Raw genomic sequence first — 17,372 nt, 5'->3', positions numbered from 1 at the left:
GTGCAAAAAAGCCCCGATCGCAAAAATGGCGATTGGGGCTTTTTTGCGCAAAAGCGAGTCTAGATTGGCACGGACGCTTTTCTGCAAAAAGTGCTTTTGCGGAAAAGCGTCAGTGCCAATCTAGATGCTCTTTTCCACAAATGCTTTTAACAGAAAACTTTTCCGTTAAAAGCATTTGTCGAAAAGCATTTGTCGAAAATCATGCCAGTCTAGACGTAGCCATCAAGTTTGACTCCTATAAAGGGCCTCCACACTTTGCTACTAGATGGTATACCGGGATACCTATGCGAGTGAAGTACACCTAGGCCTTGCCTACACTGGCACATTTTGTTGCCAAAACTGCCTTTGGAGACAAAACAGTGAGAGCATTTATACTGCAATGCTGCTTTTGCTGGGAAAAACACACTGTTTTGGTGACAAAAAACTTGAAGCCCCGCAAAAGAGTTTTGTGTTTCCCTTCCCTTTATTGGTAACAAAGAGCTAGTGTGGACTCTACTATTTGTTTCTGTTGAGAGAACTGGCTTCTGCCAATATCCCACAGTGCCTGCCCTGGCAGCTCTGCTCAGTGTTTTGTGATCTCTGCTGCCCTGCAGGCATAAGCCCCTCCCCTTTCAAAGCTCCAGGAAATATCTGACAGCTGAGTGAGTTGTTCCCTTTGGGGAACAAACAAAGTGCAAATCATTGGGATGCTTCTGTTCTGCCCTGCTAGGAACACAGTGGCAGGCAGGCTGCTGCTGCAAGGGGAGGGCTGTGCTGCTTTGCCATTCCTCAACATGGAGAGCTCACAGAGCCATGAGGGAATCCCAAAAAGCACAGTGATGAGTTCTGCCTTCCCACCACCCTGCACTGTGGGATGCTTCCCCACACTGCTATGCTCTGCTGTCAACAGGGCGCTAGCCATGTGGCCATGAACTGTCAACAATGGGAGGCAAAAAACCAGTTTGATGGATTTTCACTTTTGGTGACTTTTGGATATCGACAGCACTTTCGTTGCTCAACCTTCCCACTGTAGATCTAGCCCTCATGTTGACACAACCTCTGATGCCCTGCACCTAGTGGAAGTACCTTATGCAGAGAGTGTAAAATCTCTCCCCAATCCTAATGGTGGAAACCTGGTCTGACTTACAGTCGTCGTAACTATTGACTGTAGTGGATTTACTCACACCAGAGAGCAGAATCAGGCCCTACTATTCTAACCAGGCGGCATTTTGCATTGCGACCTCTTAGGGAATCATCGTATCAGCCCCACTGAGAAAACAGTGTGCAACTAGCATAATTAGTAGTGATTAAAAACCTTGTAGGATTCCAGAGAGACCCTTCCTCGAGAAGCTTTTTGGTGAAGGAATGCAGTAAGCAACCATCATTGGGAGGGGAGATGAGTGGTACCTTATGATACCATTATCTTATTTCTTTCTGTAGGGTGGAAGTAGGAATTTAGGAGGTGGGCTTTCATCTAGTATTTCTGTTTCATGGGTACGCAGCCTATTTCCCAAAACAGTGAGTGACACAAAACCAGCAGGGTTGCTTGCAGCCAGGTAGCAAGGTTACATACACATTCTGTAACACAGCACTTTGAGTCAAAGATATCAAGTAATGACTTCCCTTGTGACCGTCTGGTCTTTAACCTGCTTCACCGCAGGTTTGCTCTTTTTCCCCTGGCTTGTCTTTCTGGTGTTTGCCCTTTAAATATGGCAGTACCAAACGGTTGCTGTTCCAAAGCAGCTATTTTGTAAGTGGGTGGGGATAAAGGTACTGGGGATAATGGCAAGGTAGGAGGGAAAAGTAGAGGAAAATATTGATTTCCATCCACTAGAGATTAATCGAAGAGGAGAATGGGATATTCTTATAGACACACACCAGAAACGTGAAACTAGCGACATATGCTCCTTACACTTTGGGGAAAGCAGATGGTTACAAATCAGAACTCAGATCAAGAGATTAATGTTGTAGCTTGATCCTGGCTCTGTTTGAAAAGCGTTTGAATTTTAGCAGATATTTTGAAGAGGTGGTCTTGGGTTTCTGGTTAGTGTGTAACAAAACCCTGAATCGGGTGGGAGGTTAGTGTGGTTTTGAAACTGGTTGTGAATACTTCTTTTACCCACTGTGATACTTTGTCAGTAATTCTTGAAAACTGCTCTAATACCCTAGGACTGGCTTAGGCAGAATGCATGGTTCAAAGGACTCCTGAAGGTAGTCAGCTGAGAAATGTCTTTAGTTTTGTCAGTTTTCTTTGACATTTTGACAGGTTTGGCAAAGACCCCAAAACTGTAATGTTGCCAAAATCAATCTTCCTCACCCCATTTCTATTTTGAAACAGAAACTCACATTTTCATTGGGAATGCTTTTTTTCCCTCTCTCTCAAAAAGTCATCTTACATCCAAAAACAAAGTGTTGGCTGGGAGTTTCGGTCTAATTTATGAAACACCCTACCTCACTGAGTCCTTCGTGAGGTTTAAATGTAACTTGAAAACACATTCAGCTGAATCACAGACTGTCTTTAGATTTGTTGGCATTGCGGTAGCCCTTGAATTCCTCCGTTGTCTTGCACTAAAGTATTTGTAGATCTATTAGTCCTTTCTTTCTATAATTATAGGGTGTTATACGTGTATTTTGCAGAAAGGTTGGTAAATTTAGCTGCTTGTCCTGTGTCATACAAGAGAGATTATAATAAAAATAGTAAGAGATGCTGATGTGAGAGGAGAGAAAGTGCTATTGATTTTTTTTTGTTTTTACCCATATCATGGAATGTTGAGTCACAGAAATATTTGTATATCTCCACAGGGAGACACACACGCACACACACTACAGAATGAGGCAGGTTAAACTATAGAAGGATAAAATTCAGGCTAGACGTGAGGAATACGGTTCATTACCTCAGGAAAGACAGATGTATCACTAAGGCAGTTAATCATTTGATAGTTGTTGCCATGACAATACAATATTTTTCAGAAAGCATCTTTACTGATTTAAGGAACATTGAATCAATTTTTACCTACTCTTTTTTTTCGAGTACTTACTATCTTGGTTTGGTTTAAAAGACACTAATCCCCAATCCTGTGTATACTTGCACATACTTGTGAAACCACGGGCCTATGCATTCAGGGGGTTGTACTTGTGTGTGTATTCAAGTGTACATTTTTCATGGTTAGAGCTGGGGAATTTTTCTTCTGGGTTATGTCAAACTTCACTGGTTCTTTATGAAATTCTCTATGTGTTTTATAATGCAGCGTTTCCTTGACGAGTCAAATCTTAAATGTCAGTGAATGCGTGGCTGTTACTGTTATGCCTTAGTTTGCAGTGCACGGCGTCTGTACGTGCCCACAAGTGTGTTCTCTAAAGAGGGAGGCAGTTATTTAGATCCAGAAGAGTTGCTGGCCATCACAGAGAGGCGCCTTGTGCTCTCTCAGGGAAACTTTGCTTGAGTTTGTTGTTGTTCTTGCTTCAATCTGAACGGTTCTAGTGGGACTGAAAGTGCGCATGTGCTCGCCGTGTCAGCAAAAACGTAACAGTCACATTTTTGTAAATCACTATTTTCATGCTTTCCTCTTGTAATTTGCACTGAATTTCTAGTCACCTCCTGTCTCCTCCTCCCCCTCCCCCCAAGCTTTCTTCCTTTCATAGTAGTCAAACACAGTTTGAATGTCTGGGACTGTTGTCCTGAGTTCAATACAGTGTCCAAGATCTAGACAGAAAAAGTCACTGCTCAGAGGCAATTTTAGGCAAGCAATATATTGTGATGGGTTAGGACCCCTGGGTTATCACCTGAGGTGCTTAGAAACCACTGAGAGCCCCCTCGTGGTCCTGATTGGTCCTGCCTTGGGCAGGGGTCTGGACTTGATGGCCTTCTAAGGTCTCTTCTAGCTCTGTGGTTCTATGATTCTATGCTAGCTGTGCCCTCCCCCAACCAGCTTCGGCCCACTTTTATCTGGTCTTGCTGAGTCAGGCCCTACAGCCTCCACTAACAAAACCCACCAGCGAGGCCACATCTAGCTGTAGACCGAGACACTGAGAACAGCTCTGCGAAGACTCAGCTTATGGAATTTACTCCAGCAACCAGATGTTCACCCTCTTTTGAGGTACAAATCCAAAGGTATATGAAGTTCGCTTCCTTCCTCGATGTGAAGGACGGCATACAGAGCCTGTCCCCCTTCCCCCTGCCCCCCGTTAGAAATTACATAAACTGGGTTACAGTACAAACCGGAAATATCCTTGTTAACTTTAAAAAAAAAATGTATTTTAAATGGTCCAGGAGATAGCAATCCGAGCAAAGGAAATTTCTAAGAAAATAATACAAACATCAATGTAGACAGTAGAGAAATTAGTTACATGCAAGATCTGACCCTAAATATGGATCTAAAAATCTTTTTCACAAGCCAGACACCCGGAACCCAGTTCCTTCCACTAGTTTAGTTTTAGTTGTTTCCAGCTGTCATCTTGGATGGGGTAGCAAGGGAAAACTGACAACCTGGGCTACCTCACTCCCTACCCTTAAATAGGATTTGCATAAGGTGGGAGTCCTGTGTTGCCTAGTGTGACAACCTTCCAACGTCTCATAGCCAAGTGCAGAATTCGAGATGGGTTCCAGTATCGGTGGACGTGCTCCCCTGTCTCTGTAGGGCCCCTGTAGCCATTCTGCACAGGTTCCCCCACTCTGCATTCGCAGAAAGGCTAAGCTGTTCCCCGTGTACTGTTTCTCGCTGATGGGCCATCAGCACTGCCTCGTTTTTCCATTGTCGTCTGGGCCAGGCATCAGAATGACTCATAGCAGCAAATATGTAATACAGATGCAGGGGTCAGTATGACTAACTTCACCTACAAACATGATACTTGCATACGAGTGGGATAATCATATTCCATAAATCACAACCTTTCCAATGATATGTTACATGAGACAACTTGCTTAAAGCATAGCTCAGGCATGACATATTCATGTCACAAGCATGTTTTCATAAAGCATATGTAACGGCCCATCATAGATGTAATCATGCAAATGGGAATTTGGCCAGGGTGTTAGGGTACTTTGAACATCACTGCTCTTCCTAGAAATGCCATTGGACCCTACACAGCCACGTGCCCTTGCTTACATCTCCTAGAAAACTCTAGTGACCTGCCAAAAGCTTATTTGATGGTAAGGAAATCCATCTCCAATCAGTCATCTGTTTTTTAGCTTGATGCCTTCTTGTAACCTTCTCTTTCGTTCAGCTCCCATGCAAGCTTCTGCCTGTGTAATAACTACCAAGAGGGCTGAAGGAGCGCCAACATGACAGCCTCTTAATGTCAATTTAACCCAGTTCAGGGACGTGAACTTTGTATCGGTAGTTCCGTAATTATAAATTGCTGTGCCTCACCTCGGAAATAGGGAAAACCAAGTGAAATTGAGGATAGGCTAGTACAAAACACAGCTACGCATCCGTATGCATTCTGTAAGGGAACTACTGTAATCTTTTAGGCATCTTTGAATAAATTAATAAAGCAAAGTGACTCCATCGAAATAACTTTGCTGCTGTTGACTTTTTTTGAGGGCCCATATTGGGCTGGAATTCCAAAGGATAGAGGGAGACAGAGTTAACAAGAGAGGGCCATGTAGCCTGGATGGTTCTTCATACAAATAGAAGCACTCTAGACAAAAGGTTGGCTCTTAGCTTCCCCCCTGCAGAACCAGTTATGTTGGGAATCTGGCAGTGAAGCCAGCTTATAGAAGTCTAGACTCATCTGTGTAGGCTGCCCTACAAGCCACATGACAGAGAAACCTGGAAGGCTACCACAGAGCAGGAGCTGTTCTACTCAGAGTCTTTGACCGTTTTCATCAGCTCAAGCTAAGGGGAAACTGATTTGGGGGAGATGAGGAACCCATGGCTACCTAAACACAGACTGATGCCCGAGGGAAAGGTGAGATCCAGTAAGGGGCATTACATTCAGGGGCTTTGATTTCTAAATGTTCTATTTCCACTTGTGCTTTATCTCTTGAGTAAAGAGTCACCGAGTTAGAAACTTTTGACTAGCTCTTTGTCTATTTACTTTCATGGTCATGTGCCCCAAAGAGTAGGCTGTAACCTAGAAGGTTCGCACCTTCCAAGGGATTCTGTGGAACGTGCTGGGGAGAAGACTATAAAAGATCGCACTAATTTTGGCACCTAGAGAATTGGACTGCAGGTTCTCCGGTAACAAAGGGGGTGGCAGGCACAACAATAGCTGAGCCTGGAGTACGTGCCTGGAGGCCCCAAGCCAGGGAGGGTGTCGTCTTTCTTGGAGCCGATCTGGAATAACAACATATGAACCTTCACAGTGTTGGAACACAGTTATTTTCCTCAGAACTCACATTAAACTCAAACAGATAGAGTGAGCAGATTTGATTGGCACAGCGTAGATTGACTGTGAAGGAAAAATACTCCAAAATGAGTAAAGGGCTCAGAAGTGTTTAAAATGTGAAGCAGCTGATGATGCACCACTGTCCATGCATGGAGAAAGCTAGACACGGAGAAAGCTGTATCGGTTCGAATGGCTGACCTTTTACAAAATGAAATTAAACTGGTGTTTGATGGGAAGAAGCACTTCGAGATTTTCCGCAGCGTATCAGTTCAATATTTGCCAACTTTGATTCCTTTGCTCCTCTGTCGTGCTTAGAATAAAGGTTGCAATTTCTTATAGTACACATGAGACACACAGGTCTCTCTTTAATTTGAGCAATGTAAAGAAAGCTCTACTTGAATGTGTTCATTGCCGGCAGTAATAGTTGTTCTTCCCTGATTCATGCCTTTCATCACAGGATCTCAAAGCACTTCAGCATCAAGTAAGACTCTCAATACCTCCTTGGAGATAAGAGAGTTTTATGATACTTGGCATTTTGAATCATTATGTAGATATGACATCCCATTGCCTTGGGCTGGAGAACTGATGGGCCACCTCAGCTAGTGAAGAGCCCTCCTTTGTCTCAGTGGGCTGCAAAATCGTCATACCCAGGATGGTCTCCCGGGATAGGGTAGTTTTGCTATTTGTACTTGTATCCTAAAATTTGTGGGAAGTGCCGAGTGAACCATAGCCGCACTTTGGATGCAGAAGGAGTGCACGGCTCTTACAGCCAGTCTTGCGTGCAATCAGCATGTTGATAAAATGCAAAGTAAATTCATATGGGATTAAGTTTTCCAAATTATACATATGACATGATGGGGACTAAATTAGCTTTCCCACTCGAGAGAGAGAGGTTTTGGAGTCATTGTGAAAACATCCTCTCCATTTGCATCAGCTGTCAGAAAGGCAAATAAGAATGTTGGGAATAGTTTAAAAAGGGATGGAGAATAAGACTCTCTATGCGATGATTGTGTTGGGGTTGGTCCTGCTTTGGGCAGGGGGCTGGACTCGATGACCTCCTGCGGTCTCTTCCAACCCTAGGATTCTAGGATTCTAAGAGATTATTTTATTGCCTCTATATAAACCCATGGTATGCCCACATCTTGAAAACTATCTGACGGTGTGGTCACCTCATCTGAAAAAGGATATTGTGGCATTGGAAAAAGTTCAGAAAAGGGCAACAAAAATGGTTAGGGGTATGGAGCAGCAGCCATATCAGGAGAGATTAGTAAGACTGGGACTTTTCATCTGGGAAAAGAGATGATTAAGGGGGGTATGATAGAGATATATGAAATCATGACTTGTGTGGAGAAAGTGAAGAAAGAAGAGTTATTTACTATAACATGAGCTAGGGGTTGCCAAAATAAATGAATAGGTAGCAGGTTTAAAACAAGCAAAAGGAAGTTTTTCTTCACACAACGCACAAAGTGTGAAACTCTTCACCAGAGGATGCTGTGAAGGCCAAGACTATAACAGGGTTCAAAAAAGAGCTGGAGTAGATTTGACGTTAGGTCCGTCAATGGCTATTAGCCAGGATGGGCAGGGATGGTGTCCCTTGACTGTTTATCAGAAGTTGTGAATGGGCAGTAGGGGAGGGATCACTTGATGATTCTCTGTTCTGTTCACTCCCTCGGGGGCACCTGGCATAGGCCGCTGTCGGATGACAGGATTCTGGGCTCGACGGCCATTTTTATGTTCTCACGTCACATGTCACTTTAGTAATACCAGATGGAAACCAGTGGACTCTGCCATCGCTGCGCATGGGCAACGGTAAACAAAATGTCTTGCAGGCCACACATAGCCCCCGATGGGCTGCATGTGGCCTGCCCCTTGCTGTGCTGGAGCGTGGGTTCACACTTGCTGGGTCTGTGGTTGGACGAGGCTGAGTGGATGCACTCTTCAATACCTCATAGGATCAGGCTGCTGCAGCCAATCCCAAGTTCAGTTTGGTTCCGTAGAAGCTAACAAATGGCCTCTGATCAGCTAGTATGCCAAGCCGGGCTGTGAGGACTTGGTGGTGCTAGTGGAGAGTTAGGCTAGCTTGGACCCACTGGATCAAGTAGGTATGAGCTGCCTGAGCTGGTAGGACAATGCTACTATTTTTAGTGTACTAGCGGGATCCCTGCGAGGGTGAGTCTGTCTCTCCTGCGACGCTCGCTCCCAGGTGCAGGGTGGAAGGTCTCATTGACTCTGTTTCCCGCCTTATTGTCAGTAGAGATGGAGTCGCCCAAGAGGGCAGGTTGGGTTGGACATGTCCATGATTTCTGAAGAGATTCTGAACTTAGGGGACTCAGGCTGAGCCACAGAAGCCTCTGGGGGAGAGGCCCGCGGCCAGCAGGGGGTTCTGAAGCCAAAGGTAGCAGCGAAAACATCCCGCACAGCCACCAGGGTGCGCTCAGAGGGTGAGTGAGCACCACCGCAGGAATCGGCTTTAATCTGTAAGAAGGGGGAGCAGGTGCCTGTTGGCAGCGCTATAATCCATCACTGGAGGTCAGCGAGGGGTTCAGGACTCTGATAGGGAAAGTGCTTACAACTGGAGCTGGGCAAAGAACTGTGGGTTTTTTTCCCCAATGGCAATGCAAAAAACAATAAAAATAAAAATTAGTTTGGGGTGAAATGAAACATTTTATCATATTTGGATTTTTTAAAAAAAATGTTTTAATAAAAGCCAAATAAATTTCTAAATGAAAAGCCATTTTCAAGAAAAATATTGGTATTTGGTTTGGTATCAAAACAGCTGGCAAAACTGAAGTGAATTTGCAAAATTGCTGTTTCCCCAAATCTGCATGGCGGGGGGGGGAGGGAATAACTCCAAAATTTTTGCCCACGTCTCCTTACAAAACCACACCCTCCAAATAGAAGAGTGTAAAAAAGTGTGAGCTGCCTGTATTTTGGTATGTGTCTTGAATAAACCCTGCTTCAGATATACCTAGTTGAGCTGAGTCCCAGAAGGGCTGTGTTTTAAAGCAGCATGCAAAATGCAGGTGCCCAAGTGCCAAACACCTGTTTGGGTTTATATGCATGGGTAGCGTGGCACACTGGGTATATCTTGTTTGGTCCTGCTTTGTCAGTTTCACAAGCTTTCAGTAATTAATGGAAATTGAGATTTTGTTGCTAGGGTACATAAGCAGCTCTTCAACCAGCTTCCAAATCTGACACACAATTGTTGAATAATTAATTATGAATAGACTAATCAATTAAAAAAAATTAAGTGTTCAGGTCTGATCCACTTCAAACAGTGACACAAAGATTAGAAACAGTAAAGAACCTGATCAAAGACGTAGCCATGACTTGGGTTTTTTTTGTATTTGTCTTCATTGTCCAAATCTTGATATATTGTCTGGAACGTCAGATAAGATTTAAACTAACTTTAAGCCAAACCTCGCCTCATTGCACAATATTGGTAGATAAAAGTAGAATCTAAAGATAAAATGATGATTAAAGGACATTTTTCAGAATTACTTCTGCCAGTTTGACTTTAAATAGCTAAAAGTATCCTGAGTGAAATCCTCACTTTGCTATCGATTTAATTTCCTTTAAGAGAAAAGTCTGAATGTAGACAGCGATTGATGGACATAACCAGCCATTAATTATACTCCAGAAATAATCTGACTACAATTTTAAAAAATCTCCAGGAATGAGCAAGATTGAACATGTGTGAAAGTTAAGGCCTGGCATATCAACATAAATTAGCATGAAAACACTAGAGAGACACTGAATGAGAAGCAGTAAAACTCTGTGGCTGGCTTGGAAAGGCGAAAACACGTCACTGATACCTTTGCGATGCAAAGGAAGAGTTCAGTTGTCACTTCTGCAATTTTATTTCTGCATTGTAATGTTAATATTATGGTGAATAGCGTCAAAGAAATATATTTCTAGCAATAACATCAGAAACCCTTTCTTTCCCAGAGGGCTGCTTTATAAAGCAGTAATGCGACAGTAGTGGTACAGGCGACAAATAAGAGCAGAGATTTTTTGGGGCTCAGTGCTCTATATACTCATAGTAATAAGCTCTGTCTGAGAGTTTGCAATCTTGATGGTCCAGACCAGGCGTGGGCAATAATTTTTGGTGGGGGGGCCACTCCAAGAATTTGGAAAGTAGTCAGATCACCTTACTATGGAGCGAGTGTGGGGGTCTAGGATGGAGGTTGGGTGCAGAAGGGCACACGGGGTAAGGGACTGGGGGGGGGGGAGGAGACGGTGTGAGGTCTGAGAGGGAGTTTGGGCGAAGGAGGGGGTTGTGGTCAGGGTCAGGGGATTAGGGTGTAGGGTCAGGGAGGGAGTATGGGTGCAGGAGAGGATTCTGTCCTGGGGGGAGGGGCTCTTGGAGGAGCTGCAAAGTCTGGGAGGGAATTGTGACTGGGGAGAAGGGGGTGCCGACTGCAGAGGATTTGGGTAGTGACCTGGAGAGGGGACTGGGGTGCAGGGTCTGGGAGGGTGTTTGGGTGCGGGAGAGGATTCTGGCCTGGGGGAGGGGTGTAGGAGGGGATATAGCATCTGGGATGGAGTTGTGACCTGGGGCAGGAAAGTTCAAGGGGTTTGGATGGTGACCTGGGGCAGGGGTGCCAGAGGCAGGCTCTGGCTGGGAGGTGCTTACCTAAGTGTCTCCTGGCCAGCAGCCCTGCAGCACCCCCAAGGCGGGCTGGGCTCCCTGCCTGCTGCAGCCCCAGATCACTTGAAACTACAGGCTGCTCCCTCCACATGGCGCTCAGCTCCTGGAAGGGAAAAGAGGCTTGTGCTATCCCCATCGCCCAGCCCAATCTCTCAGCTCCTATTGGCTGGCTGTTTCTAGCCAATAAGAGCTGGGAGATTGGGTGGGGTCAATTCCTATTGGCCGGTTGTTTCCAGCCTAAAGGAGCTGAGGATTGGGCTGGGGGTGGGGAGATCACATGAAACCTCCTCCTCCCAGCAGAGCCGAGAGCTGCAGGGACTGTGCTTTAAACCGTGGCAGCTGTGTGCCTGAGTGTCCCGGCAGAATGGTCCACGGGCCGGATCCAGGGGCTTGGCGGGCTGGATACAACCCCCGGGCTGTATTTTGCCTAGCCCTGGTCCAGACAGTGAGGGGAGGAGAGTTTTTTACATGGAGAACCAAGTATTTGCCTAAGACCACCCAGAAACCCCATGGCAGAGCTTAAATAGCCCCAGTCCCCACCCTCCTCTACCCAATCCCCTTTCCTCCCACATGCACGTGTGTAATGTGGATAGGTGGAACCAAACCTGCCACGTCTGGAGCATGAGCCTCTACCTGCTGGCTCTTGGCTAATCCTATAGGCTGTGTCTAGACTGGCCAGTTTTTCCGGAAAATCATCCGCTTTTCCAGAAAACTTGCCAGCTGTCTACACTGGCTGCTTGAATTTCTGCAAAAGCACTGACGATCTCATGTAAGATTGTCAGTGTTTTTGCGGAAATACTATGCTGCTCCCGTTCGGGCAAAAGTCCTTTTGCGCAAAAGGTGTAGACAGCCCAGATTTGTTTTCCACCAAAAAGCCCCGATCGCGAAAATGGCGACCGGGGCTTTTTGGCGGAAAAGCGCATCTAGATTGGCACAGACGCTTTTGCGGAAAAGCGTCCGTGCCAATCTAGACACTCTGTTCTGAAAATGCTTTTAATGGAAAACTTTTCCGTTAAAAGCATTTCCGGAAAATCATGCCAGTCTAGACATAGCCACAGAGTCTAGTCTATCTCTGTACGTGGTCTAAGTGACACTGCATGGGATGGCACGCCACACCCCACAAGGTTGCACATGCACAGTAAAAATTAATTTTTAAAGATGTTGCGTAATGAAACTTGCAAGAATATAGAATCAGAGAATCCTAGAACAGGAAGGGACCTTGACAGGTCATCAAGTCCAGTCCCCTGCCCTCATGGCAGAATCAAGCACCGTCTAGAGCATCCTTGATAGATGTCTGTCCAACCTGCTCTTAAATATCTCCAGAGATGGAGATTCCACAACCTCCCTGGGCAATTCATTCCAGCGTTTAACCCCCCTAACAGTGAGGACGTTTTTCCTAATGTCCAACCTAAACCTCACTTGCTGCAGTTTTAGTCCGTTGCTTCCTGTCCTGTCTTCAGATGTCAAGGAGAACTGTGTGTCCCCCTCTTTGTGACACCCTTTTAGATATGTCCAAACAAAATTAGCATCTCTCGACCCGACGGACAAATCAGCTCCATATGGCTCACCCTGCCTTTGTATCTTTCCCTAGCTCTGGAAACACCTATGCAAAAGGAAATACATCGCAAACACTGCGAAATCATCCCTTGTGCTCTATCCCATTCGCCTCCTGCATCATCATGGGGGCTTTTATTACGGGCACCAATCTGGAATGCCTTCACACCCAAACTCTGAGCACCACGGGGGGGCTGAGGGGACAACCCAGGGTCAGTCATTTGAGCTTCCTCCCAGGCGCACTTGACTCTTGCAGACTGTCACTGGGCTAATTCTCACACTGCAGGATTTCAAATCCCCCATAACGCTTTCCAGCAGAAAAAGAAACTGAAGGGGCTGGAAACAACTGTCCCCTGTAGTGCTTGCAAAAGCATGAAGGGTTGTTGAGACTGAGTGCACTTTGTGTTTTCTTGCTGACTTTTTCATATGTCAGCTTGAAGCTGGCTGAGAAGGAATCATGTCTCCCCCCTCCCCAATTTCTGCACCAGCTTTTGACACTACGAAGCACTTCAGAACTAATTGCCACTTTCAATCTGAAGAACACAAGTGGCTAAGAGAAATTGTCACCCATCAACTTAATCTGCATGTGTGCAAGAGGTTATTCTTAGCTGTAGAGCTTTCAGCCTTCCCTTGGTAGGAGACTGTTTTGTAGAAACTTTTGTGTTCTCTGTTTAAATTAGGATTATCTCAATAAGGAAGTGGATGTGGGAAGACTCTCTTAATAGGTTGCTTTTTCATAGTGCTTCACAACCATAGATCTCAAAGCACTTTCAAGTGGTGATTAAATGTTGTTAGCTTAATTTATAGATAGGGAAACTGAGTCGCATGTAGACACGACTTCCTCAGGTCATGCAGCATGTTAATAGTAGAGCCAGGAATAGAATCCAGTTTGACACTTGAGTGGCTAGATGAAGACACTGCCCGCTTGGAACAGTTTAAGGAAAAGAGACATGGGGTGTGACACAGATCTCATGTAACTAGAATCTCACTGGTGTAATTTCACTGTCTTACATGGAATTTCTGCAGCTTGGCATTGGTATATAACGGATATTAGAAACTATATTTGACTGATATGAAACCAAAGCAAGTCTAGGTTAGTAGACAAAGTCAAGCTTCCCTTATGAGAATCATGGAAGATCTTTTTAATACGCTGTGCATGTGGTACAGGTTAAACTCCTCTAGTCCAGCATCTTCTGATCCAGCGGCATCCATGGTCAGGCATGATTTTAGTTACCCAGATGTCCACTTCTCATGAGTGTGTCCAAGTTTTCCGTGGTCCCATAAAGTTTGTTTACAGCAACTAGTCCTGGCTTTCAGTGTGCTGTGCTTTATTTACCTCTAATTTACCCGTAAACGTCGTCTTAGAGGCCAATAAGCCGTGGCAGTGTTGGTAATGTTGCTAGACAATATTGACCTACCATAGTTCAGCAAATTCTCTGGTTCGGGTCTGGGCCTGAGGGTGCTACACAAGTGAAGTTCAACCTGTAGAATGGTTCCTAAGAATTATAGCCAGTCCCCTGGGAAACCGAAGCTAGACTTGAGAGAACACATTGTTTGACCTCTGACCATCCTTTGCTATATTTTGAAGAAGATTCAGATTCAGAATGTTTAGTAATGAGCTCGTTTATATCATGCCTTCATCCAAAGATCTCCGTGCTCTTTACGGATATGAATCCAACAGGGGTAACACTTGCTTATCCAGCAGGGCTGTTGTGATGCTTAATGAAATGATTCATATCCATAAACATCCTTAAAAATCAAGGTCCTACCCTACCCTGTGGGGCTCTAGTACATTTCAGAAGCAGGGAGTGCAGGGCCAGCGGGGGACTGCTTGCATCCCCCATTCACCCCCTGCTCCCCTGACGCTTCTGCTTTTGAAATATACAAGAGCCCCACTCTTGCTACACTTCAAAGGCGGAAGCGCTGCTAGTTCCCCATTATGCCCCTGACCCCTCCCCATGAAGACAGTGCTGGGGGGGCGGCTTTTAAGCAGCTTTTTCTCGCTGATAGAGGTAGCAAGCGGGGGGAGCGTGTAGTTGAGCCGACTATCTGATAAGCATTTGCTTATATCCCTACCTGGGACAATCCATGCTCCCGAAGCTTTACAGTTTCAACAGAGAAGGCAGACAAAGGGTTTAGAAGAGGAAATGGAGGCACAGAGAAGGAAAGTGGCACTATATTGAAAACCGTCTTAACATTCCTTAGCTCTTGAAGGGGTTTGCAGGGCTTGCTTTCAGGCTAGGAAGGTCTGTAGGGGAGCAGGCCAGCTGAGACTGGGTGTTGGGCAGCCATGTCTCTTGGCACGATGGAGCAGCTTGTTGTCGATTTCTCTCTGGTTTTGGTTCTTGTGTGTTAAGATTCTGGATTTCAAGAAAGTAAAAGGTTGTTCTGCTGCAGCCTGTTCAAAAGAGTATTTTACATTTGGATCAGACGTCTCTGCTTGTTTGCTGCGAACATCAGAAAAGCGACTTGCTCCACATCCAGGGGCCCTGACAGCCTCTGCAGGACTCTGGGCAAGGTGTAGAGGGGTTCTGGCTCCTGCTCCCAGAAGGGGCGGGGCCTCAGGTGGAAGGGGCGGGGCCAGGAGCAGCCAGCCCGGAGTGCACCATGCCAGCCCTCAGTGCCACCCGGAGCATAGTGTGAGTTGCTCCAGCCCTTCACGCTGCCCGAAATGGGTGGTGCGGCAGTCAAGGGTAGCAGTGGCCAGAGCCCTTTGAATCAACCCTTCCCCCCACCCGCATTGGCAGGCCAGTGGCAGATCTGGGCACAGAGGCCATGTCCCTTGACTCCTAGCCCAGTACCCTGGCCAGCGCTCTATCCATAATGGAGTGTTGCATCTCTAATGAGCTAACTTAGAGAGCACGGCCTCTTGAACAGCTTTTCCCGCTGTAGTTGTACTTATGAGCATCCAAAGGGGCTGGAGAGAAGCCGTTCTCAGTGGTGACGGATGGCAGAACGAGGAGCAATGGTCTCAAGTTGCAGTGAGGGAGCTCTAGCTGGGATATGAGGGAAAAGCTATGTCCCTAGGAGGTTGGGGAAGCACTGGGATGGGTTCCCTAGGGAGGGGACAGAATCTCCATCCCTAAAGGTGTTTAAGTCCCGGCTTGACAAAGCCCTGGCTGGGATGATGTAGTTGCAGTTGGTCCTGCTTTGGGCGGTTGGTCCTGCTTTGGACTCGATGACTCCTGTGGTCTCTGCCCATCCTAGGATTCTCTGACGATTCGATGATTCCATGAGGAAGAGCCAGAAAAACCCCTGCACAGCAAAGGAATGTATCACATCCAAATGGAGTAAACAGCAGAGGAACATGTTGAGCAGTGATGACAGGTCCTGAGCACCTGTTGAATCCAGAAGGATTTGGGGGTGCTCAGCAGCTTTAAAATGCAGGCAGCAGGTGTTTGCTCTTGAGCCCAGAGACTTACAGCAGGTATTAAAATGTCACTGCTGCAGCTCAAGCTGCTACAGCCTTCAGATAACTAATTGCTCTTTGCTGTCTAATTCTTACATTTCATTTCATTTACCTGCTGTTCTGTCCCTTACATAATAACTTGTTGTGTCAGCGGGAACAATATGGAGCCTTTTCACTCAAGCTGGGGATCGAAAAGCATCAGTTCCCAAGGTCCCTGGTTTTCCGTACCCCCTCTCCCCTCTAAAAAATAAAGAGGGGCCCTGTAGCACCGTAGGGGCTAACAAAAATATATAAATAATATCATGAGCTTTCGTGAGCACAACCCACTTCCTCAGATGAGTGGAGAAAAAAAGGTGGAACCTCCAGATTTATAACAGAAAAAGAAGTGGGGGAGGGAAACCCTGTCAACAGAAGTGCCGGTGCTAATGAGGCTATTTGAGTGGGCTGCAAGTGTCTCCTATTTAGCTTTTGATTTCATTTGAATATAACGGCCCATCCAGTTCATGTCTTTGTTCAAGCCATGAGAGACGGTGTCAAATTTGCATATGACGGCCAGTTCTGCCCTTTCAGGGGAAGGGATAGCTCAGTGGTTTGAGCATTGGCCCACTAAACCCAGGGTTGAGCTCAATCCTTAAGAGGGTCATTTAGGGATCTGGGGCAAATCTGTCAGGGATGGTACTTGGTCCTGCCATGAGGGCAGGGGACTGGACTCGATGACCTCTCAAGGGCCCTTCCAGTTCTATGAGATAGGTATATCTCTCTAGTTGGTTCCTGAAATTCCTTTGTAGAAGAATGGCTGCTTTTAAATCCTGTCATGATTGCCCAGGTAAGTTAGAATGTGCTCCTCTGGGCATTTGTGTTACCAATTCTGATATCCAACTTGTGTTCGTTTAACCTTTGTTGCAGAGACTGTCCAGTTTCTCCAATAGCCACGGCCGAGGGGCATTGCTGGCACTTGATGGCATAGATCACATTAGAAGGATGTGCTGTTGTATGAGCCTCTGATGTGGTGGCTTATGTGGTTAGGTCCTGTAATGGTGTTGCTGCTTGTACAGATGTGTAGACAGAATTGGCAACGGGGTTTATAGCAGGAGTAGGTTCCTGGGTGAATGTCTGAGGTATGATGTGTGGTTGCTGGAAAAAAATTTGCTTCAGGGTAGGGGGTTGTCTGTAGGCAAGGGTTGGCCTAATCCTAACACTAATTCAGGCTGTCACTGGGTGTTTCACTTTCCACGGGTATTAGGGGGCTGGAGCTGCAATCTTTGGCTTCACATTTAAGTTCCTAATGTTTGGGTTACGTTCACAGCTGGAGTGTGTTTTGTTTGCCCACTATCATTTACAAAAGCCAGATTGGAGTTTGGATTTCAGGCATGCAGAGTGTGGGGACTGGGCTATGAAGGTCCAAGCTGAGACGGGTCTTTTTTTAATACAAATTTAGAGGCCCAGGCA

General features: G+C 45.9%; 1 protein-coding gene across 6 annotated transcripts in view; it reads left to right on the top strand.

Moving 5' to 3' along the window:
- LOC102447849 (tetraspanin-15-like) overlaps positions 1-17,372 on the top strand; it is a 282,367-nt gene that overhangs the window by 73,456 nt on the left and 191,539 nt on the right. The gene's annotated exons all lie outside the window — the stretch shown is intronic.

The sequence above is a fragment of the Pelodiscus sinensis genome, chromosome 28 (genome assembly GCF_052426305.1).
Source record: "Pelodiscus sinensis isolate ZL-2025 chromosome 28, ASM5242630v1, whole genome shotgun sequence".
Classification (NCBI taxonomy): Eukaryota; Metazoa; Chordata; order Testudines; family Trionychidae; genus Pelodiscus; species Pelodiscus sinensis.
The sequence above is the reverse complement of the archived record's forward strand: the minus strand, read 5'-3'. Positions and strand labels throughout refer to the sequence as shown.